This window comes from Panthera tigris, chromosome C2 (assembly GCF_018350195.1).
Source record: "Panthera tigris isolate Pti1 chromosome C2, P.tigris_Pti1_mat1.1, whole genome shotgun sequence".
Lineage (NCBI taxonomy): Eukaryota > Metazoa > Chordata > Mammalia > Carnivora > Felidae > Panthera > Panthera tigris.
This window is the reverse complement of record NC_056668.1, coordinates 28,633,812-28,659,788: the sequence shown is the minus strand read 5'-3', so window position 1 is coordinate 28,659,788 and position 25,977 is coordinate 28,633,812.

Here is a 25,977-nt window from a genome sequence, read left to right as displayed (position 1 = left end):
ACTAAAAAACAATAAAAATAAAAAAATAAAAAGCTGTGGGGGATATATGTAACTTAGTGGTGTTTTGTTACATTAATTTCTGTGATTTTTTAAGTTTATTTATTTATTTAGAGATGGAGACAGCACAACTGGGAGGGGGGCAGAAAGATGGGGGAGAGAGAGAATCCCAAGCAGGCTCCACACTGTCAGCGCAAAGCCCAGTGCTGGGCTTGAACTTATGAACTGTGAGATCATGACCTGAGCTGAAATCGAAAGTTGGAGGCTTAACCAACTGAATCACCCAGGCGCCCCTCTATGATTTTTTTAATGCCTGTCTCCTCACATACTGAGTTCCATAATAGCAGAGACCATGGCTATTATAATAGTTAATACCTCCTGCACCTAGCACAGTGCCTGGCTCATGAAAATCACTAAAAAAGTAGTTCTTCAATGAATTGAATAACTTACATGAGATCACACGGTAGCAAGTCGTGGAGCCATAATTTGAATCTAGGTATGTGCCTGATTCCAAAGGCCATGTTTAAAACACACACACACACACACACAGTGCTCCAAAAGCCATGATTGATGCAATTGTGCAATGTGTATGCAAATCGATGTATGGTCTCATACACACCTGATTTGTCTTTATCAATCAAGGCTTGCATAATATATTTTTGTGGTTGTTCTATCTTGTGACATGACTTTAAATGCATTGATGCTTAAGAGATGTAAGCACTAGAGGCCATTATGAGGCCTTGTAGATATGGTTCTAACTTGTGTTTTTTCCTAACAGGGAACTACTGATCATTTATCATTCTACCACCTGCCTCCTCTTATCACATTTTCACAATCTAGAGTGTGAAAAGAAATCTAGGCATCATAAGACATAATAACTCCCAGTACAGTTTCTCTTTCAAAGAATTGAATGGCAATTCCCTGCCATAGCAGGAGAAGATTTAAAGATACAGATGTGTGCAAACTCTTTGGGAAGCTGTTACGTGACCTCTAAGGTTTGTGTGCTATCGTACTCTCAGAACGATCAGCGAGAGAACCATAAGAGGACAACAACAGGTGGCCATGCCCTGGACTCCCTACTGCAAAGTAGGGTGCCCTAGAAGGAGAGCTCTCTGTGTGGTTTCTGAATGGCCCAATCATCAGACAGAGAAAGCAGAGTCATTTTTTAAAATTAGCTTTTATTCTCAAGTTGTCAAAGATAACTCATATATTTATTCATATGTTTATTCATGATGATTACCAGGCATCATTTACTAAATCACAAGTAATCCCCATTCTAAATTATACTTGCATGCCAATTTAATGTTTCTTTTTTTGGTTATAAATTTAATATAATTTAGAATATTTGGAAAGTACTGGACAAAAGGTAAAGATTATTTTTAAAAATCTCCAAACTCATGAATAAACACAATTTTTGTATGTATTTGGGTTTAAGGACATATGCATTTCAATGTTTGTGTACATTCCTACCATAACTTATGAAAAAAGAACTGGGGCTATCCTCTTCTATAGAACAAAGAAGGAAATTTTAGGATATAAGGCAAAAAGTTTCACATGCGTTTTATCCCATGTGAAGTGCGATGTTCAGTCTGCATGCAGAAATCACCTGGACTCTCCCAGTCTTTCATTGAATGGGTAGAATTTTCATCGGTGGAGTGGTGCTTTTCCCCAAAGCTGGCTCTGTCCGCTTGGTGGTGGAGGACAGGTCAGAGGGGTCTTGCTTACCCTTGTTACCCTTGAATATCATTGGGACTACCAGGCTAGTGTCCAGTAAGAAGAGGGGCTGTTACAATTCTGTTATTTTCCCCAGGATCAAGATTGTGAGCCCATTGACGAAATCAAGTTATAAAATTCACTTCTGCCGTTATTTTGCAGTCACAAGTTTCTCTATAATTCATTCAAAGATTATTATCTTTGAATATATTTACCAAACAGAACAAACAAGAAGGATTTTCAAACAAAGGGGAATTTAAGCAAGGGGTATGAAGATGCTACTCATTTTCTTAGAGCAAGGATGTAGCTTGTATTTCCAAAAGTCTATAATTTCTTTGTCGGGGTGCCTGGGTGGCTCAGTCAGTTGAGCGTCCGACTTCGGCTCAGGTCATCATCTCACGGTCTGTGAGTTCGAGCTCCGCGTCGGGCTCTGTGCGGACAGCTCAGAGCCCGGAGCCTGTTTCGGATTCTATGTCTCCCTCTCTCTCTGCCCCTCCCCCGTTGATGCTCTGTCTCTCTCTGTCTCAAAAAAATAAATAAAAGTTAAAAAAAATTTTTTAAATATTTCTTTGTCAGAGTTTGCTTGTGACAAAGTCCTCTTTCTTTTACCTTGATAAAATGAAGACACAAGAAATTCCCATAATAATTTTTAAAGCGCATTTTATCAAATTTAATTCTTATGACATAGCTAAGATTACATATGTTATCTGCTTGGACAGTCATAATAAACTACCACAGACAGTGTGGCTTCAATAACTGAAATTAATTTTCTCACAGTTCTGGAGTCTAGAATTGCAAGATTCAGGTGTTGACAGGGTTCGTTTATTCGGAGGCCTTTTTCCTTGGCTTATGGATGGCTTTGTTCATTCTGTGTCTTCACCTGGTCTTTCCTCTGTACATGTCTGTGTTATAATCTCTTCTTATATAGGAATAGTAGTTTAGGGTTCACCCTAATGCCCTCACTTTAACTTAATTACCCCTTTAAAGAACCTACCTCCAAATACAGTCACATATGACTTCAACACATGATTTTTGGGGAGGGAACACAATTCAGCCCATAACACATAGGTAGTGAATTAAGAGACTGGGGTTTAAGTCTGGGGTGGCTCAGTGGGTTAAGCATCTGACTTCGGGTCAGGTCATGATCTCACAGCTCTTGACTTTGAGCCTGCGTCAGGGTCTGTGCTGACAGCTCAGAGCCTGGAGCTGGCTCCGAATTCTGTGTGTGTCTCTCTCTGCCCCTCCCTCGCTCCTCTCTCTCTCTTTCTTTCTCTTTCTCTCTCTCTCTCTCTCAAAAACAAACAAACAAACAAACAAACAAACAAACAAACAAACAAGAGTCTGGGGCTTAAACAATGGGTTTTCTGACTCCCAAGTCCAGAATTTTCTGGACCATACCCTCTGTATCATTAATTCTCTTCTCTACTAACTTTATTCTATCTAATTAGTCAGCTCTACTGCCCACCATCCCAAGGTGCTGCTTCTTGCTAGTAAGGTTTTGAACAAATTAAAGTCCTTCTCTTCAGAAGATGGAGTGGGTTAGCTGAGAGGAAAAGAGGCATCAGTCAGCAAATGAAATACTTGAAATACAGTTGAAGGAGGTTGTACAATTATTATCTGAAAAAAAACATTTATTGAATGAATGTGAATTATTTGCAAATAATTACTACATTAATTGGAAGTATTCTCAATGAGTGGGAACTAGTTTAAGGAGAAAAGAATAACAAGTTCCCAGGTCTACCTAGTCATTGTTTTATTTGTTCTTCAGTATAACCCTGCTAGGTGAACAGAGTTCTTTATTTTTATCATTATAAAGAATAAGGAGTTGAAGCTCAAAGAGTTTGTGTAACTTGCCCAAGTGGTAGAACTAGGACTCCAACCCACTTCTTTTGATTCCAGGTGCAGTGATCTTTTGCTTGTACTAGCTGCCTCCCTATTCAGCGTACCCACAGGATGCTGTGTGAAGTTCTGGTAGGTAATCTGTAGATTCGCCACAGGATATGCTCTCAAAGAACCTCCTTTGTGAAAGATCAGACTATCATACTCCTCACTGTATCCCTCTGCCCCACCCCTGAAGCCCATGGGCACACAGATAGATATGCATACCCACACGCAGAAAGTCTTATTTCATGGAAATAAATTTTCTAAAAGTGGACCTTACCTAGAGGGCGGTGGGCAACTACCTGATACACAGTATGACTGAGAAGTTCACAAGCTCACACCTGCCCTCAGATGTTTCTACCAGTCTGCCAAGATGCCACACTTACTCTTCTTAACTGATTCTAACACTTCATCCAGAAGGAGAGCTAGAATTAGTTGTTGTTTTTTTTTAAGTGGCTCAACTGTCACTATCTGAGTGTTTGTCACTAGTGAGTTCTGAAATCAATTTTGTGGGTCAAGGCCATCATTTCGAATATGAAGTGCAATAAATAAAATAGAAAAATATCAGAGTGTACTGCATGAAATTAGAGGAAATATTATTTCATGAAATTTTTGTTTCCATGTTTTTCTCTGTTTGTGTGCAAGGTCACATACTGGACCCTTAAGAAAAATGTATTTTGTGATGGATGGCAGTGAAAAAAAGGTTGAGAAACAATCTTTTTTAAAATAGTTTTGTATACTTTTTAAAGAAATGTTAACGTTTATTCATTTTTGAGAGACAGAGTGTGAGCAAGGGAGGGGCAGAGAGACAGGGAGACACAGAATCTGAAGCAGGCTCCAGGCTCTGAGCTGTCAGCGAACCCACGAACCATGAGATCATGAGATCATGACCTGAGCTGAAGTCAGACACTTAGCCAACTGAGCCACTCAGGTGCCCCAGCTTTTTATACTTTTTGAATTGAGTAATTCTTTTGAGAGTTATGGTCTCCTTCCCAAAATAAATGCACACAACTGGAGAGTTCTTCTGGGCCCTTTTCCTCAACACTTCCATATTTAACCTTGAGAAATTTAGAGTTAAGAGCCTATCCTGAAAAGGATGAGAAAACAGGGTGTTCAAGCCATACCACACCAGCTCCACCAAGATTAAGTTCTAAAGGGGGAGAAGGACAATAAACAGCCTAACGAATGAGGTGATTTCAGATCAGGTTAAGTGTTGTAAAGAAATTGGGGGGATGAGATAGAAGCAACTGGAGAGGAGATGGGATAGATTAAGGAGGGAAGTTTGTTTTGGCTTGGGCATCAGAGAACGTGTCTCTTTTATCACTGGTCATGCTTTCCATGCTATGTTACACCTATCAGAGTATTTTACAATATTTCATAGCATTCCATGAATATTTATTGATTGTGATTTTATTTAACTTTTTTTCAGGATAGATGGAGAAAATGTCATGTCTAAAAGTATAGATTCTGGCATCAGACTGCCCGAACTTGAATTCTTGCTCTGCCGTTTTACTAGCAATGTGACTGTGAGTGAGTTGCCTAATCTCATTAAGCTTCAGTTTCTTCAGGCTTATTTCTAAAATGGGGCAAATAGTATTACCTACATGATTAGACTATTATGAGGATTAAATAGGCTAACAAATGTAAAGAGCATACATATTACATTTTCTGATACCCACCCCAGTCCTTAGTGGCTTTGAAAAACAACCATTTTAAGATCTCTCACAATTTGTGGGTCAGGAACCTGGGCAGCTCTCAGTGGGGCAGTTTTTCTACCTTATTCTTCCATTTTATCAACTGAAGTCACTCGGTGGTTTTTAGCTGGCAGATGAGCTATTCAGGGAAGGTAGAGAGGTTTCAAGTGGCTTCGTTCACATGTCCGGCATGTGGTAGGAATGACCGGAAGGGTGGAACAGTAGACCAGCGCTCCTTCATGTGACCTATTCAGTAGGTTTTCTCAGAATAATCATTTCTTATTTAGAAGCTCAGGGCTCCCAGAGAGAGCGTTCTAAGAAAGGGGAAACAGTAGCTGATGGCTTCTTAGGGGCTGGGTCCAGAAACTAACACAGAGATACTTTTGCCATATTCAACTGGTCTAAATCATCACAGAACCAACCCAGATTCAAGACGGAATTATAGACCCCACCTTTCCATGGGAGAAACATTAAAGAATTTGTAGCCATCTTTAACCGGCCACACTAAGCAAAGCACCTGGAAAGTACTAGATAAGTATTTAATCTATAGTTTTTATATCCTGCTATATCTTTCAAAAATTCTGGTTTTGTGTTTATTTCAGATTGTCAGAGAAAAATCAGACTCTACCTTTGCTTTTTCTTTACCTTTTTTTTTTTTTAAAACCTTTTCATACTTCTTAAAATAGCCCTCATCAATAGGTGGCAGTTGGAGATTTAAAAATTGGCAGATCCTACACAGGCCATTGAGCTTTAACTGGGGTAATTTCCCTCCCTTGGTAGCGGTGATTTTTATTTATGTCGCAAATCATACAAAACTTGGTTTCAGTTTATCCATTGGTAGCCTGTAATTCCACGAATATCACCACATGGTTGTGTGTGTTTCCTCTTCAGGGGGGCAGGGACTTAGAGCAGTACGTCAAAATTTATTAGTAAACAATTAAATTTGTCTTGACACAGGTACTACTTGACGGAACCCTAGGCTCTTCTTTCTTCCCCCAACACCAACAAAATCTTCTAAACTAAAAGGACAGAAATAAAAAGCCATATGAAAAGTTGGACAAGATCACATTAAAAAATTTCTTGTAAAAGACCAAGGATTGTGTGGCATTAATCTAAACAGACATTTCCTGTAACCACTTACACCCCCTAACAAACCAGCAACTTAATGTGGGTTCTGCATTCTCATCTATTGGTTCGGCTGCCCTATTGAGTATTTGTTTGCTTTGGCCAACTCTGCCTATCCTGCTTTCCTTTTTATTTAATTTTTTTTTTCCAGATTTAATACTGTCCTGAGGTACACAGATGCTCTTTTTGGTTTGTGAAGCTCAAGGTCAATTTAAAGGCAGGTCCCTGGAGAAGTAAGCACTTGTGACTGGGTCATCTGTTTCCCTGAATCTGTTACAGCTTTTGAGATATATGTAAGGAGGAGCAAACAGATAAGCCAAATTGGTTTTTGAAACGAGGGACACCTACGAATGGAGCACTATTGACCATGAAAATGTAGCATAACAGTATTTATTTGGAGAAAAGATCCATTTCATCATGTTATCCTCTAACTTGAAAACAAAATGTGTATACCCTGCTCTTCTTTTAAAAAATTCATCAAAATGTAAGCCATTCATGCCCCCACCCACCAGCCTCAGTTCTGTCTTTTAAATAAATTCTGTTTTGAAGTCATTATTTTTTCCAAGTTTCCCAGCATTACCACTCCCCCCTCCCAAAACTGTTGTAATTTGTGTTACAACACTACTCCATAAGGGATATTTGCTAGCGAGAGTATTGATTCAGTAATGGAGTTGCAGTTCAATTGTGGTGACAAGGAGCCTGCTTTTTTTGTTCTTTAAGGATCATCAAGATATTTAGACTCCAGGGTATAAAATTTCTACATGAAATCACCTGATTTTACCTGCGCCATTTCTTTTTACGCTTAGGCAATACACTTGCCTTAGCGGGTTGCTCAAAGTTCACACATTTGTACCTTTGAATAGCTTTCAAAAAGAAGGCTGTCATTCCCTCTTTGGAAAAGAAAAATTGCCTTCTAACAAGTGGGAAGTTTGATATTCCTCGGAGACCACCAGGCTTCTCATGCGTGACTTTATTCCCATTATCATACTGGGACTCTTACAGACTTTACTTAAAGCACAGCGTGGTGGAAGGAGACTAATCAGCAGCCAGGAGGACGGGCTTTGATATTCTCTTCTGCTCTTTGCCAGCTGCTGAAATTGGACTTGTGCTTAACCTTTTAGGCGTCCTCTTCCTCTGCCATTTAAGGCAAGAATGAAGAACTGTGTGATCTTACGGGTCTCTTTCAGTTCAAAAGGCAAACGCATAACAAGCTTGAAATATTTAGCTTTGGTATGAATTTAGAATGGACAGTGGCAATTGAAACACTTTAAATCTTTTTCGTTTTGATGTACTTTTTAATGTTGATTTAAATAATCAATTTCTCTCCTCTGAGATTTTTAACCTAAAGCTGGTCCTGTTCTCCTTATTTCTCCTGACAAGATACTCAGAGAAACTTGCATAGGGTGTGAAGATGGAAAATGTTGATCTGATTTCTGAGTTTCAGTCACCTTTGCACTCCAGGCTAGCACTTCCCAGAAAACAGATGTCCACAGTTCTATTTCTTGTAGCAAATGGCTTGGGCACAGGGTTTGCACAATTTCTCTCTCTCTCTCTCTCTCTCTTTTTCTCAGCGCAGCACCTTCTAAGTTCACATAAACTCTGTGTTAATTATTTTGGCTGTTAGCTGAGAAAGAAGAAAAGCTCACATTTGCTAAATCAAGAATGACGAAGTGGATTCAGAAATGCTCTCTCTACAAAATGCTTTACACTCTGCAGCTAATGCAGACTCTCTCTTTGTTTCAATGTGTTGCTCACAAATATCGATTAATCATTTTTCTTCATTAGCTTACGTCCTCTCAGTAGTATAATGCATTTGACTCTCTTTTTGCCTTCCAGGAGAGTGGGATGCTATAAACCCGAGCTGACACTATCAGCAAAAGGACTCCAGCAGTTTCTAGAGGTGGGGAAAGAGATAATTAATGTTGGTCTCCTCTACTGAAAGATATAAACGTTAGAGGGGAGAGTGGTTTTTTTTTTCATATCCTATAAAAACTTTGTTGTATGTGGCTCATAGTGAGAGTGGTAGTGAAATCGTCCAGTTCAAGACTTGAATCTTTCTGTTGGTTCCACACTGTTCCCTAGACAAACTTTTCAGTGCTTTTTAAAGAAGGACCAGAGGCCAATTCTAAGACATGCACAGCTGGCAGAGAAAGTGTGGAGGTACAGGAGAGAGTCCACATGAGCTCCTTCCCTCTAACTACCTGAGAAATGTGTATTTTCAGGTGCAGAGGAAAGAATTAAGCTGCCTTTCCAGGTCTGAGTTGGTAAGCACTAGTTTTAATAGTCAGAACTCTCTGGCTCCAAGTATGAAAAGGAATTGAGTTAGTTTACATGTAGGAGTTGCTTCCAGGGGTGGGAACTGGGTTTTACAAGGACACGGGGCATTATCTCCCTGTACATCTGTTTCCTCCTCTCATGTTGCACACTGGCTTTTGCTTTTCAGTTAACACTAAGGGGAAGATAGACCCCTCATAGCTCCTAGGATCACACTGTCTTATTTCAAAACAATAACAACAACGAACAAACCGTACTGAGCTGAGGGCCTTTTAGCCTCCACTCTTACTGTCTCCGCTCATGTCAGATGAGTACTCTTCCTTGAATTAACTGCCACTAAGGGTTTGATAATGAAACACATCCCTGGCTGCCAGGATGGCCTGCTACCAATTCACCTACCCCACCACTCTGAGTCAGGGAAGCCAGGCAAGTATAATTAGCGGTTACATCTTTTACCATCATTAAAAACCTGAGCTTTTGTAGTCACTCCTATGAAAGTAAAACCCAATATCTGTTTTCACTTGATCAGCCTTTTATATGCTTGTCAAGAGGGGCTTTTCCAAATAGAAAGTACAGTTCAAAGCTGAGGCCAAGACGCATTTCCGTTACTATTTCTTTGAATTTTAGGTACTATTTATTGACTTCCACTGTGGAAGAAGAGAATTTTGTTCTCTTGGATACCCAGCATCTCCACCTCCCCAACATAGATGCCTAGCTCCCTCACCCCGCACAGCATTCTCACACACTACTTTTCCTATGCCTGCCATATAGTTATATCAGGACTCTGGATAAAACAATAATTACTGTTTTTATTACCGTGAACATGTAAATGTTATTTATGACAGAACTATGTAAAATACTGCCTTAGACAGAATGGGCTAATCTACATCACAATGATGAGCAATGCCAGAACCGCAGGGGCTTTTGCTCATACAAAGTCCAGCAAAGGACCAGTGGCTCCCCTGGGCAGTTTTCCCTTAATGCATTGACCTAACAGTCCAGAATGCTCTCATCTTGTGGCTGTGCCAGCTCAACAGCAACCTCTAATGCAAAAGAGGGAGAATGGAGTGGAAAATCCCCTGGATTTTACTGCTTCAGATCAGAAATGATTTATACTACTTCTACTCACGTTTCATTGGCCCAGATCAGTCATATGGCCTTGTCTAATTGCAAGAATATTGGGATATGGAATTCTCAAGAAAGAGAAGAGAATGGGATATTTGTGATGTCTAATGCATATGTGATTGCTTTTTAAAATTATTTTAAGCTTCCTGAAATTCCTATTATACTGGTTTTGTTATTCTGTATGCTTATATATAGGATGTGCCACTTCTGCCTTCTTGACAATATCTCTCTTCTAGCATTTTGACCAGCTCCAAATGGTACTGGTTTTCTGCATATCAGTTCTATAATTGTTTTCCTGGAGTTGTTTTCACCTATCACTTGAGTTGATCCCTAATATTCTTTTTTTTTTTTTTTTTTGGTTTATGGCCTCATTCTAGTGGAACATGTCTTCCAGTGATTACTTGAGAAAGGGTAAATTAGAGATAAATTGTTAAATAACATGCGTGTCTAAAAATGACTTTATCTTGCTTCCTTTTATTGATAATTTGGCTAAATATGCAAACCTAGTTATGAATAACTTCTTACAATTTTAAAGGCATTGATCTTTTGTTTTCTTGTTTTACTATATCTCGTGCTTCTCTGGGGAAGGATATAAACCATTTTTATTCCAATTTTTTATGTCATCTTTCTTCCTTCTGGAATTCTTGTAGAATCGTGTCTTCTTTCCTAATATTCTGAAATTTCACGGTGATAGGTAATGTGTGCATCTATCATCCATTCTGTGGGTCACTCAGTGGATCCCTTTAAGTGGAATCTTAGATCTTTCAATTCAGAACATTTTACCTACAACATTTTTAAAAATTTAGTTCTTTTCTTTTTCTCTATTAGGATTTTGGTTTCTCTTTGGTGGATATTGTACATCCTATTCTGATCCTATAATTTTCTTTTTTTTTAAATTTTATATTTAGTTTTAAAAATATTTTCCTTTAACATTTTTATTAATTTTTAATTTCTATGGCAATATTTAACATTTTTAAGGTTTTTTTCTTGTTCTTTGATTATCTCCTTTGTAGAATTGATGCTTATTTCATGAATGAAATAGTTCCTCTTTCTTCTCTGAAACTATTAACAATATTTTTTCCTCTCTCCCGGCATAAATTGTTTCCTATAAGTTACTTTCCAATGTTGGCTTGTTTGCACTTGTCTTTCATATTAGAGACTTTTTTCAGATGTCTGGTGATTTTTGGATGTATGCTTATATATACAGGTTGGGCACTAAAAATTTTACTGGAGTGTTTGTAAATGTATATGTGTGTGTATGTGTTTGTGACTTGATGGTAGGCTTTATTTTAAAGCATTCTTATTGGGCTTATTCTCATTGGAGATCTTAAGTCAAAATGTTTGGATCTTTTTTCTTGTGACTGGCTCAGATTCTCCAGATAAAACCTTTTCTTGTTCAGATGGAGAAAGCCTGCTGCCAGCATCCTCAGAGTTAGGAGGGATAAAGAACTGGGGATTTCAGTATGAAGGTATAAACCTTTACTTCGATTCTTTGTTTTTAGTATGGATTACCTTATTTCAGATGCTTTATTTCAGATGCCAGGTGCCAGGCAACTAGAACTCCTTTACCAAATGGTAGGAATAAACAATGGTAAAACTGTGGGGCAATCTGACATTATCTACTAAAACTTATAATTTAGAAAATTCACTTCTTGAAATATCCAATAGAAATACATATACAGGCATAGCAAAAGGCATTGAAAAGAATGTTCATATCTATATTATTTTCAGTCATCTCAAACTGAAACAACCTAAGGTCCATAATCAGAAAAATTTTATAAATATATTGTAAATACTCGTTTATTAGTATATACAGCATGTAACTACTATACAGCAATGAAAGTTACAAATGGTTGCTACATACAACAGAGATCAACCTCACAAAAGTTACAGTGAACAAAGAAAGTCCAATAGAAAATAATATAGATTGTATGATTCCATTTAGAGAAAGTTTACAAGGAGACAAAATTAATCTATGGCTTTAGACATCAGGACAGTGATTGCCTTGGGGGAGGAGAAGAGGAGTGGATGATTGGATTGAGTACAAAGTGAGACTTCAGGTGGTGTCAGTGTTCTATGTCTTGACTTGAGTGGGTATTTCATGGGTGTGTTCACTTTTTGCTAATTCATCAAGTTGTACATGAACCTGTACACTTTTCTGAATATAAACATCAATTAAAAAGTTTCAAAAGAAACTGACCTGCTTAAAATAAATCCCATTCTGTCCAATATACATGAACCAACCCAATCTCTAAATTTTTTATTTCTGTAAGAACAGTATTGATGCTCTTTATTTGTATGGTATCCAGCAATTTTCAGAGAACTATAAAGTAAATTATCTCATTTACCTTCAGGGCATCATAATGAAGTATTTAACAGGTAATTTTAGATTTGTTGAAAAAAATAGAATAACTCAGAGAGCCGTCCTTTGTTTGTGGTAAGCAAAGTTCCTTGTTTCCTTCCTTGTGGCAGAGTTGGGACTGGAACCCCAGGCGAGTGACCCTTCACACAGCTTTCTTTCACTATACTTACTTGGATCCACAGCCTGTAACCTTGAGACTTTGGACAGATTTTATTCTTATGTTTCATTCCCTAATGAGTCTTCTTGGGTCATAGCTATCCTAAAGAACCAGTGTAGGCAACTTACTAGTGAATTATGAGCTAACTATGTTTCATTTTTTTTAAGTTTATTTATTTATTTTGAGAGAGAAAGAGACAGCTAGCAGAGGAGGGGCAGAGAGAGGGAGAGAGAGAATACTAAGCAAGGTCCACGCTGTCAGTGCAGAACCCAATACTGGGCTTGATTGGATGCTTAACCAGCTGAGCCACTCAGGCACCCCTGAGTCATCTATGTTTTAAAAGGAGCCTTCTTAGGAAATTTTCTCACCCACAGGTGAGATGAGACACCATACCATGGCAGTTTGATTACTGGGGTGTGGAGGCTAGGGCAGAAGACAGGGAAATACTTTGCTTTTTGCTATGTTACCATTAGATACAGGGCCTTAGTATCACATTATATAATACCTAATAAATATGCTTATGTGTAGACCCAGGTTTGTTTGAAGGGAACCAATCCTCTACAAATGAGTACATTTATTACTTAGAATTCTAGAAGTTCCCGGACCTCTCTTGTGCTAAAAGCACAAAGTACACATAGTGGGGGAGATATGGAAAGAGGTCAAATATAGAGGTCTGTTGCTCTAGTCATCCTGCTTCAGGTATCCTTGGGTTTTAAAACATCATCCTCCAATTTACATTTAAGTTCAAGTACCTGATAGGAGGTGGTAGTAGGGAGAGCATAGAGAATACCCGTCCTAATTTGGGATGAGGTTGGGAATGCTTAGGAGGTGGGATGAGAGAGTGCAGGTAGGAATGAGAAGGGAGGGAGACCACATAATACTTTAAAAGACCTGAGGTTTATACTCCTGTAAATAACTAGGTTTATATTCACGCAAATAAACTAGAGTCTATATTCGTAAGAAAAACTCATATAAATATCAGAAGGCAAGGCCCATTGCCTTTTTCTTTCTGTTCCAAGTTCTTTTTTGCTCAAGCTCCAGATTGTTCTTTTGTGTTTTATTTTCCCCTTTAAGATTTTCCTTGATTCCCACAATCTCTCTTCTTCATGTAGGTGATATATCTCTGCTCTGTCTGGATTTGCTCCATAATCTTGAGAGAAACCTGAATTTAACCATATTTCTTAACTAGGGATGCTTAAGAGAGGGGTTTAAAGACAACTAGGCAATGACTTAAGATGATTAAAACAAAGAGATGTGTAGTTAGGCACTCATTTGCCTTGTTTATGTTGTTCTGTCCCTCATCGAAAACTGTTTGGGAATCATGGTTTTATAAAAGAAAAGTGAACTAACAGTTTTATAATGCCTTCTAAATTTTTTAAACATGAAAGAGTTTTCAATGGAAATTCAACATAGTTTATAACATTCAGACCAAATGCCCAAGTGATTCAGTCAGATTAATAACAGAATCAGGAAAATAGTCTACAAACTAAGAATGCATCCCACTTTAAAACAGAATCTGAACCAGGGTGTCTGGGTGGCTCAGTTGATTAGGCATCTGACTTCAGCTCAGGTCATGATCTCACAGTTTGTGAGTTCAAGCCCTGCATTGGGCTCTGTGCTGACAGCTCAGAGCCTGGAATGTGCTTTAGATTCTGTGTCTCCCTCTCTCTCTGCCCCTCTGCTGCTCTTGCTCTATCTTTCTCTTTCTCTCTCTCTCAAAAATAAATAAACATTATTTTTTTAATAGAATATGAAGCTTATGCTATTTACAGCATGATTTTAACTGCTTTAATGCGGGACATTTTTCCCAATGGAGACACTTTTACCAATCAGTCTTTGCTGCTCTGAAAGAAGCCATTGTAAATTTTTGGATAAACAGTATTTCACCAGAGTGCAGTGTTTAATCTCAGATATGCATTCGACTCTTAACATTGTCTTTTTAGTCTGATTAAATGTGAATTTTTCATATTTAGTCCTAGGTTATGACATAAAGATGTAACTTCACCTTTTCTTCCCTCCCCCACTTTCAACTCTTCTCCCTTAGTAAGTTACAAGAAAGCAGTTAATTACAATTTGTGAATGGTGATCATAGTGATTCAAAACATGAGACATTCAAAGTACTCACTGAACTCATTTTTGATTCCATCACAAATCAATTTTATTTTCACATCATCTTTAGAAACTACAACGTGAAGAGGGGGAAAAAGATGGAACCCGTGAGCCATACCTACCTCTACAACCTCTGCCAATGCCTGCAGCTCCAGAATCTTCATTTCCCTGGCTGGGCCCAGGGAAGTCTTGTGCTTAATTTGGGACAACAGAACGGAGGAAAAAAGGTAGGAGAATGAATTTTGTTCTGTTTGGCTTATAAACTGTGTTAGATAGAATCAGTGGGAAAAAATAGACAAGTTATCTTTTAAAAAGTATTTTTATTTCAAAAATAATACCTGTTCCCACAGAAAATACTGAAAAAAATTTTAAAGAATTTAAGTATCTCTAAGAATCTCTAAAGGATAAAATATCCAATCACCATGACCTGGAGAACTCCTATTAATGTTTTTTCAACTTTTGTGTAGGTTTTTCTTATACGTACATACATACAGTGTATAATATGTATAGAAGCCGCTTTTAGGCAACAGGCTTGAGCAATAGAAACTTAATCAGCACAAAAGGGCCCAGAGTGACCCCAACCTCATGACTGAATACAAACAGGCCCATTAAGCGGCCCACCTCAAAATATCCATAAACCCTAGCTGACCAATGGACTATTACAACCAGGCAGGAAAAATTCCGTATGTCCCCATAGCTTCTCACCCCCCCTTTAAATACAGCCCTCACCCACTGCCTCTTTGCAGACTTCTCCTTTGCTGTCTTGCCTGCTGCTCCCTTGCAGTATATTCAGTGTATTTAATATACTTATATCTCCTTTGTCCTGCCTATGTCGCTGGCTTCCAGCTGATGGGGTTGCCCTACATTTAGGGGCCCCCATCCAGTCAGGAGAAACACCACAATATATATGTGTGTGTTTCATATATATATGCCCATATGCACACATATATACATTTATACAGCTGTGCATTTTATTTTATAATTTTAATAAGCTAGTAATAAATGATACATCCCAATGCTATTATATATAATCCTTTGTCCCCAAAAGCAAACAAATAAGCTAACCATTTCTCCATTGCATATTTTAGGTTTTACCCATTCACTATATGCTGAGTCTCTACTCAGTGTTAAGGATACAATTTTTGCTCTGGAGAGCAATCAAATTAACAGAGAGTGTAAACACACAATTTCCTGAGAGTGATAAATGCTGTAGTAGAAGAATGCCCAGAATTATATGGGAGCACACACATCAGGCTATTGAATCATAGTGAGGATATCTGGGACATTCTTTCAGAAAATGTTAGTATCTGAGCTAAGTCTTGAAGGCTGATGAAGAATTTCAGTAAAAGGAGCAGTCCTAGATATGGGGAGCAAGGGGGTGTGAACCAGTTTGAAAGGTTTGAGAGCAAAGCACATTGAAAAAATAAAAGCAATCTCCTATCACAAGAGGATAGGGTAATGAGGTAGGAGTGGTGGAGTGATGAATGATGAAGCTGGAGAATTAGGTAGAAGCAGATAATTAAAAATCAGTGTAAATGTTTGAATTTCTTTTAGATAAAGTACTTGAGAGCCAGGGAAGGATTTTCAGTTGGGGAATGGTGTAATCAGATTTACATTATAGGATACAGTCTGGGGAATGGATTGGAGACGATCAAGTATGGAGTTACTGAGATTAGTTGGAATTTTGATGGTATAATTTTGAAAAAGGAGATAATTACATGTCCTGAGGCTGAGGCAGTGGGCAGGAAGGGGAAGGAATAAGTTTGGAGTATAATGTTTTGGCATTGATGGGAGAGGAAAGAATCAATGGTCATTTGGATTTCTTTATTTTTTTTTTCTTTTCATTTTTATATTTCTAATTGGAATCTGGGTGGATGATGGAGCACTGGTAGAGAATAAAGTTTTGGAAAGAAGGTAGTGAATTTAATTTTGAATAGGCTAGGTTGGAAATTCATGTGAGACATTGAAAGTAAATCATTGAATTGAAGGGCTGGGCTGAAAATCTAGAATGGATAGAATCACTGAGGTAAGTGAAAATATTGTTTTAGTTATTTTGGATACAGATCTGGGAGTGGAATTGCTGAGTCATATTGTAAGTCTACATTTAACTCCATGGGACCTCTATTTGAAGAACTGCCGAAATGTTTTCCGAAGGGGTTGTGCCATTTCCCATTCTTACCGCAATGCCTGAGGGTTCCAATTTCTCCACACTCTTAACATTCGTTATCATCTGTCCTTTTGATTCTAACCATCCCAGTCAGTGTGAAGTAATATCTCAGTGTGGTTTTGATTTTCATTTCCCTCATCACTAATGATATTGAGCGTGTTCTCATGTGCTTTGGGGCCATGCATATATCTCCTTTGGAGAAATGTTTGTTCAAATCCTTTACTCATTTTTTAATTGGGTTATTTAGTTTTCTATTATTGTGTTGTAAGGATTCTTCATACTTTATGGATACAAATCTATTATCGGATATATGATTTGTAAATATTCCCCCCAATCTGTGGATTGTCTTTATATTTTTTTGGTAGTATTTTTAAAAAAGTATCCTAAAAAATGATTTTTAATTTTGATGAGTCCAGTATATCTATTTTTCATTTCTTACGTGTGCTTTTTGTATCATCTAAAAAATATTGCCTAATACAAGGTCAGGAAAAGTTTAACCTTATGTTTTCTTCTAAGAGTTTTATAGATTTAGCTTTTGCATTTTAATCTATGATTTACTTTGAATTAATTTTTCTTTTTTTTAATTTTTTTTAACGTTTATTTATTTTTGAGACAGAGAGAGACAGAGCATGAACGGGGGAGGGGCAGAGAGAGAGGGAGACACAGAATCTGAAACAGGCTCCAGGCTCTGAGCAGTCAGCACAGAGCCCGACGTGGGGCTCGAACTCACAGACTGCAAGATAGTGACCTGAGCCGAAGTCGGTCGCTTAACCGACTGAGCCACCCAGGTGCCCCTGAATTAATTTTTCTATGCTGTTTAAGTTTATTTTTTTGCATGAAGATATCTAGTTGTCCCAGTAGCATTTGCTAAAAATATTATTTTTTCCTCACTGTAATATCTTGGCATGCTTGTTGAAAATCAAGTGGCCGTAAATGTCAAGGTTAATTTTTGGATTCTCAATACTATTCTAGTGATCCATATGTATAACCTTATGCGAGTATTTGGAATCAAGAAGTGTGAATACTTCAGATTTGTTCTTTTTCAGGATTGTTTTGACTATTCGGTGTCCTTTGCCTTTCCATAGGACTTTTAGGATCAGTGGGTCCATTTCTGCAAAATGGCAGAGGAACTATTGATACAGTTGCATTGGATATGGAAATCATTGGGGTGAGTTTTGCCATCTCAGCCATGTTGTCTTCTAATCCATGAACACTGGTATCTTTCCACTTATTTAGGTCTCCAGTTTATTTCAGTTATGTTTTGTTTTCAGTGTACATATCTTATACTTTTTAAAGATTAATTCTTAAGCGTTGTATTATTTTCCATACATTTTTCCAATTGAATAGTTTTCTTGATTTCCTTTTGGGATTATTCACTACAATTGTAAAGGAATGCAGTTGCTTTTTTAATATTGATCTTATATCCTCCTTCATTACCAAACTCATTTATTCTATTTTTTAAATGTGGAGAGGGAGAAAGCATTCATTCTTTTACCATTAACTAGGATGTTTTATATATATATATACTAATAAGTGTTTTTATCACGAAAGAGTGTTGGGTTTTGTAAAATACTTTTTCTGCATCTGTTGAGATTATAGAGATGATAAATTTTTCTTCATTCTATTAATGTGATGTATTACATAAATGGCTTTTTTTTTTTTTATGTCAAAACACCCTTGCATCCTTGTGATAAATCCCACCTGGTCATGATTTATAATCCTTTTTATATGTTGTTGTATCTGTCTTGCTAGTATTCTGTTGAGGGTTACTGCCTCTATATTCATAAAGAATATTTATTTGTAGTTTTCTTTCCCTTGTAGTATGTTTTAAGCTTTTGTATCAGAATAATACCAGCTTTATAGAATAATTTGGGAAGTTTTCCATTCTTTTATTTTGGGGGAGATTTTCAAAATATTGATGTTAAACATTCTTTAAATGTTTGATAGAACTCACTGGTAAAGCTATTTGGTTGTGGGCTTTTTTTTGTGGGAAGGTTTTGAATATTAATTCAATTTCTTATCATGCTATAGTTCTAGTTGAATTTTGTTTCCTCTTGAGTCAGTTTCAATAATTTGTTTCTTTGTAGGAATTTTTCTATTTCATCTAAGTTATCTAGTTTGTTGGCATGCAATTTTTCATAATATTTTTTATAATTCCTTTTGTTTCTGCGTAGGCAGTAATCACATCCTCTTATTCTTGATTTTACTAAATTGATTCTTTCTATTTAACTTCGTTTAGTTTAACAAAATTAGATTTATTAATTTTGTTGTTTATGTTAGTTGTTGATTTTTTTCAAAGAACCAGCTTTAAATTTGTTGATTTGGGGGCACATGGGTGGCTTGGTTCGTTAATTGTCCAACTTCAGTGCAGGTCATGATGTCACAGTTCAGGGATTCGAGCCCCGTGTCAGGCTTTGTGCTGACAACTAGGAGCCTGGAGCCTACTTTGAATTCTGTCTCCCTCTCTCTCTGCCCCTTCCCTCCTTGCACTCTGTCTCTCAAAAATAAATAAATAAGAAACTTAAAAAATTTAAGTTTGTTGTGTTTTTTTGTTACTTTCTATTCTTTATTTTATTTATTTCTCCTCTAATCTTTATTATTTTCTTCCATCAGTCTGCTTTGGGTTTAGTCTACTCTTCTTAGTTCCTTAAAATAGAAGGCTAAATTATTAATTTGAGATAATTCTTCTTTTTCAGTATAGACATTTACCCTATCAGTTTCACTCTAAACATGGTTTTTGCTGCATACACTAAAACTTGTCATGTTGTATTTTCATTTTCATTTATCTCAAAGTATTTACTAATTTCCCTGGTGATCTTTCACCCATTGATTATGTAGAAGTATGTTGTTTAGTTTCCACGTATTTTTGAATTCCCCAAATATCTATTGGTTCCTAATTCATTCCACTATGATCAGAGAGCACACTTCGTACTATTGCAAATTTCCAATTTAAAAAGAATTATCACGTAACTGTATACTCAAGAATGTTCCATCTGCCCTTGAGAAAAATGTGTATTCTTCTGTTTAGATGGAGTGTTGTATAGATTTCTGTTAAGCCTACTTGGCCTATTATGTTATTGAAATCTTCTATTTAGTGAATGACCTTTTGCCTAGTTGTTTAAATGTCACTGTTTTTATCTTTTTAATAATAAAATTTAACATAAAATCTATTTGGTCTGAAATTTAAAAAGCCAGTTTAGTTCTCTTTTGCTTAACTCTGCATATCTTTTCCTGTCCTTTTGCTTTCATCCTATTTGTGTCTTTGAACTGGAAGTGTGTCTCATGTCAACAGTATACAGTTGAATCATGTTTTCTAAAAATCCATTCTGCCAAAAGGTCTTTTTATTTTTTATTATTTTTATTTTTTTAACTAAGTTTCTTATTTTAATTCCAGTATAGTTAACATACAACGTTATGTTAGTATCAGTTGTAAAATAAAGTGATTTAACAATTCTGTACCTTACTCAGTGCTCATCGTAAGTGTACTCTTAATCCCCAGCACCTATTTAACCCATCCCCCTACCCACTCCCCTTCTGATAACTGTAAGTTTGTTCTCTGCAGTTAAGAGTCTGTGTCTTGGTTTGTTTCTCTCTCTTCTTCTTTGCTCATTTGTTTTGTTTACTAAATTCCACATATGAGTGCAATCATATGGTATTTGTCTTTCTGTAACTTTTTTCACTTAACATTGTACTCTCTAGTTCCATCTATGTTGTTGCAAATGGCTAGATTTCATTCTTTTTTTTATGACTGAATGTATGCCATTCCTTCTTTATGCTTTCATCTATTGATTAGCACTTGGGCTGATGACATAATTTGGCTATTGTAAATAATGCTGCAGTAAACATAGGGATGCATGTATCCCTTTGAATTAGTGTTTTTGTATTTTGGGGGCACATACCCAGTAGTGAGATTGCTGGATCATAGGGTAGTTCTATTTTTAACTTTTTGAAGAACCCTCCATACTGTTTTCCAGAGTAAGTGCAACAGTTTGCATTCCCACCAACAGTGTAAGAGGGTTCCCTTTTCTCCACATCCTTGTCAACACCTATTGTTTGTTTCTTGTGTTGCTGATTTTAGCCATTCTGACAGGTGTGAAATGATATCTCATTATGGTTTTAATTTGCATTTCCCTGATGATGAGTGACGTTTAACATCTTTTCATGTGTCTGCATGTATTCTTCATCTGTTCATGTCTTCTACCCATTTTTAGTTGGGTTATTTGTTTTTTGTGCGTTGAGTTGTATCAGCTCTTTATATATTTTGATTACTAACATTTTATCAAATATTTTTTTGCAGATATCTTCTCTCATTCAGTAGGATTGCCTTTTAATAGAGTTGATTGTTTCCTTTGCTGTGCAGACCTTCTTATTTTCATGTAGTCCCAATAGTTTATATTTGCTTTTGTTTCCATTGCCACAGGAGACATATCTAGAAAAATGTTGCTACTGCTGATGTCAGAGAAATTACCGCCCGTGCTCTCTTCTAAGAGTTTTATGGTTCAGGTTTCACATTTAGGTCTTTAATCCATTTTGAGTTTATTTTTGTGTATGGTGAAAGAAAGTGGTCCAGTTTCATTCTTTTGCATGTAGCTGTCCAGTTTTCTCAACACCATCTTTTGAAGAGACTGTCTTTTTCTCATTGGGTATTCTTTCTTTCTTTGTTGAAGATTAATTGACCATATAATTGTGTGTTTATTTCCAGGTTTTTTATTCTATTCCATTGATCTATGTGTCTATTTTTGTGTTAGTACCGTGCTTTTTGATTACTACAACTTTTTAAATATAACTTGAAGTTTTCCAACTTTGTTTCTCTTTTACAAGATTACTTTGGCTACTTGGGGTCTTTTGTGGTTCTATACAAATTTTAGTACATGCGCTGCTGAAGTGAGCACTCTGTACAAAGTTTAGTATTGTTTATTCTAGTTCTGTGAAAAATGCTGTTGGTATTTTGATAAGGATTGCATTAAATGTCTACATTGCTTTGAGACTCTAGGCATTTTAACAATATTTGTTCTTTCAATCCATGAGCATGGAACATATTTCCATTTCTTTGTGTCATCTTCAGTTTCTTTTACTAGTGTTTTTTGTTTTGTTTTGTTTTGTTTTTCAGTTTTCAGAGTACAGGTCTTTCACCTCCTTGGTTAAGTTTATTCCTAGGTATTTTATTAATTTTGGGTCAATTATAGATGAGATTGTTTTCTTAATTTCTCTTTCTGCTGCTTCATTATTAGTGTATGGAAATGGAACAGATTTCTGACATTAATTTTGTATCCTGCAACTTTAGTGAATTCATTTATCAGTTCTAGTAGTTTTGATTGACTCATTCAGGTTTTCTATATAGAGTATCATGTCGTCTGCAAATAATAAAGATTTTACTTCTTTCTTACCAATTTGGATGCCTTTTATGTATTTATTTATTTATTTTTTGTTTGATTGCTGTGGTTAGGACTTCTAGTGCTATGTTGAATAAAAGGGGTGAGAGCGGACATCCTTGTCTTGTTTCTGGCCTTAGGGGAAAGCTCTCAGTTTTTCCTCCATTGAGTATAGTGCTCACTGTGGGCTTTTCATATAAGGCTTTTATTATGTTGAAGTCTTTTTCCTCTAAACCTACTTTGTTGAGGGTTCTGCAAATTCTGTCTTTTAATTGGAATATTTAAACTATTTACATTTAACTTAATTACTGGTAAGGTAGGATTTCTGTATGTAAGTGTCTTTGTGTTCATTTATTTCTCCATTACTTCCTTCTTTTGTGATATATAGATGTTTTGAATTAGACTGTTAAAATTTCTTTGTTTATTTTACTTTAAAGATTCTTAATAATTGTACTGAGGATTACAGAGTTGTAAATTTTAAAAAATTTAATTCTTATTAATAGAAGTTTAACTCAAAGAGTTTGTAAACACTTAGTCCATTATAGCCCTGTTCTCTCTCACTTTTTGTGCCATTATTGTCATACAGATTAAATTTTTACATGTTATAAGGCACTCAACAACTTTATAGTTATTGTTTTCTGTAATCTAAATCAAATAGCAGAAAAAAGTTACAAATTAAATACATTTATAATGTTTTTTATATTAATGTGTGCACTTATCTTTACCAGTGATCTTTATTTGTTCTTGCACATTTTAGTTATTGTTTAGTGCCTCTCATAGCCTGAAACACTCCCTTAGTATTACTTATAAAGTAGGTCTGCCAGCAATATATTCTTTCAGTTTACAATTACTGAGAATGTCTTCATTTCTCCTTCCTTTTTGCAGGATAGTTTTGCTGAACATAGAATTCTTGAGAACATTGGTCAACAATGTTTTTCTTTTAGTGCCCTGTACCTGTCATTCTACTTCCTTCTAGAACCTATGGTTTCTCATGAGAAACTACCTGTTGATCTTTGAGGAACTTTGTACATTATAAGATACGTTTATTTTGCTACTTTCAAGATCATCTCCTTTCCTTGGCCTTTGACAATTTACTCTAATTTGTCTAGGAATGAATCTGTCTGAGTTTATCCTACCTGGAATTTATGTTGCTTCCTAGGTGTGCATGTTCATGTTTTTTTTTTTTAAATCAAATTGGGAAGTTTCTGGCCTCAGTTTCTTCAAATTGTTTATTTGTTTGTTGTTTTGTTTTGTTTTTTACCTTCTCTCTCTCCTTTTTTTTCTGGAACAACCATGATGTGCATATTGGTATGCTTATTGGTATCACACAGTCTCTGAGGCTCTGTTAATTTTTCTTCATTAATTGTCCTTCTATTCTTCAGCCTGAATAATCTAAGGTGTTCTGTCTTAAGATTCTGCCATTTCAAATCTGCTGTTAAATCCCCGTAATTAATTTTTTCATTTCAGTTTTTATACTTTTAATTTCCAGAATTTTTATTTGACCCTTTTAAAAACAATTTTTTCCTTTTATTGATATTCTCTATTTGGTAAGATATAGTCCTTAAATTTTCCTTTAATTCTTTAGACATGGTTTTATTTAGTTCTTATAACATATTTATAATAGCTATTTTAATGTCTTTGTCTAGTTAAGTCCAGTATCTGAGCTCCTCAAAGACAGTTTCTTTTCACTTATTTTTTTTTCCTTTTTATGGTCTATAACTTCCTGTTTCCTTGCATGTGTTATAGTTCCCCCATGCCTCACCCTTGAAAAATAAATCTTTCTGACTCTGGAAATCCAGCTCCCTCCTCCCCCTCCCACATTCCTTGTAGTTTTGTTGTTTGGTATCGATTTGGTTGTTATGGATGTTGGTTTGTTTATTCAGTTTCCTGAGCAAATTCTGTAGAGTCTGAATTCTTTGTCTTGTATAAAACTCAACATCTCTTCTCAGTTAGTGTAGTGGTCAGCTAATGATTGGACAGAAATCTCCTTGAATGTACTAAACCAATAAGTCTTCCCAACTTTGTTGAGGGATTTGTGTGTGTTGGGGAGGAATATTTCAATACTCCAGTAGGCAGTTTAAAACACTACAATAGCCTTCACTTCTTGCTTGTGCAGACTCACAGGCATCTACACATGGGAGATTAGAGCCTCCTCAACGTCTTTCCTGAGCATGTGCACATTCTTGCACATGCATATGGCCTTTTAGATTTCCAGGAATATGTCGAATATTTTCAACATCCCACATAAAAATTTCATTCCCTGGTTTTTCCTTTATAATATTTTAGTAAGTTTCTTACTTAACCCAACTGGTATTGCTACCTCAGGCACCTGAATTTTTAAACGATTGATATTGATTTTCTTTTGACAAATGCCGTAGGGGCAGGTCTGTTCACACCGAGTGAGCTGAGTCAAGTTTGATTCAGCAGTCACCCAGGTTAACAAAAAATAAGTGCTGAGAATGGAGATAAAAAACAGGTAAATAATGACAATTTTCTAAGGATGCAATTTTTTTTGGGGGGGGTAGTAACTCCAAACCTGTTCTGTTTGTTCCAGTGGCTGCTAGGCTGCTGTTTTTCACAATGAATAAAATCATGTAGCTTTTGGTTTGAAGGCTACAACAGAGATTGGGGGTAGGGGTAGGGATAGGAAGAATCAAAATGCCACAAAACTTTGTTCTTACCAAGTTTCAGCTATTTTTCTTGAATAAATGCTTCTTATATTTTTGAAAACCTTTGATTAATTTCCAGAGTTCTGAAAAAGTTTATTTTGCTTATTTTTGCTAATATTCTCATTTCTTTTATGGAGGAATGGATACATGGAGGCCTTTACTCTGCCTTTTAAAGTGTTTTCTATTAGAATTTTAAAAGCTCCTTATGGACAGCTTCTCATGTTCAGGCAAAGTTGAAACCCACTTATTTTTTAGAGAAAGGTTCAAGGGCCTGATTATAGAAAACACAAGGCATTTAAGACCAGGACAAAAACAAGGAGCTTATGAATGAGTCAGATAGGGATTGGTTCAGAGATGGATGGGGCTTATAAAAAACAAAAGAGAAAAGAGTTTTAGGGAAGAGAATAGTCAAAGCTATTGAATGCTGCCCACATAGTTCAGAAAATGGTTTGAAAACTACGGATTTGAATGATCTACTAAGAGGTCACTGTGATCTTTGTTAGAGCAATTGCAGTGGGGTGGAAAGGCAGAATCTTAACTACAGTAATTTGTAACATGAATAGGAGGTAAAAAAGAGAAAACAAGTTTAGAATGAAGAGCCTGGACTGTGAACAAAAGGAGAGATAATATAGGTCAGTAGCTGGAATAGACTGTGAAGTCAAAAAAGTTGCTTTGTCCTAGGGATCATTTTAACCACTTTACCCTTATTCACAATTTTTTTCTTTTGGTCTCGACCCTAGATCATAGGGCCATCACTAGTGGCTTGTATTTGAGGATAAGAAAAGTGACTTTTCTTCCATTGTATGGGAAAGAAATGTGACCTTAGACAGGTAAATTTTGCCTCAAAACAGATTCTCGGTGAAACTGTATGACTGGCATTGTGAGGGGTAGTGGACTGGGACATATATAAAGTCTGAGAAAACTGAGTTGAAATCCCAGCTCCATCACTTTACTGGTGCCAGCTGCGTGATTTTAGTGGAGCTACTTGGCTCTTTCAGCCTCACGTGTCTCATGTGGATAGGAATACCAATCTTTTGAGATTGTTGTGTGGATTAATTTATATAATACCTAGGTTTTACAGTAAAGAAGAGGATGTTATATAAGGAAGAAAAAGTTAGCCATTTAATCTCAGTTTTCTCACCGATACCATAAAAGAGTTGTATTATGTAATCTCCATGATGTGTTTCAGCTCTAACCAAATGGGCCCCCAATATCTTTTCATTCAGTACTATTCTGAACGAAACCTCTATTCTGGACGAGGTAGATATTTGGAATTGGTTGATGACCTACACCATTCTGTGTAAGATAGTTTCCATTAGAAAAGACATTTAG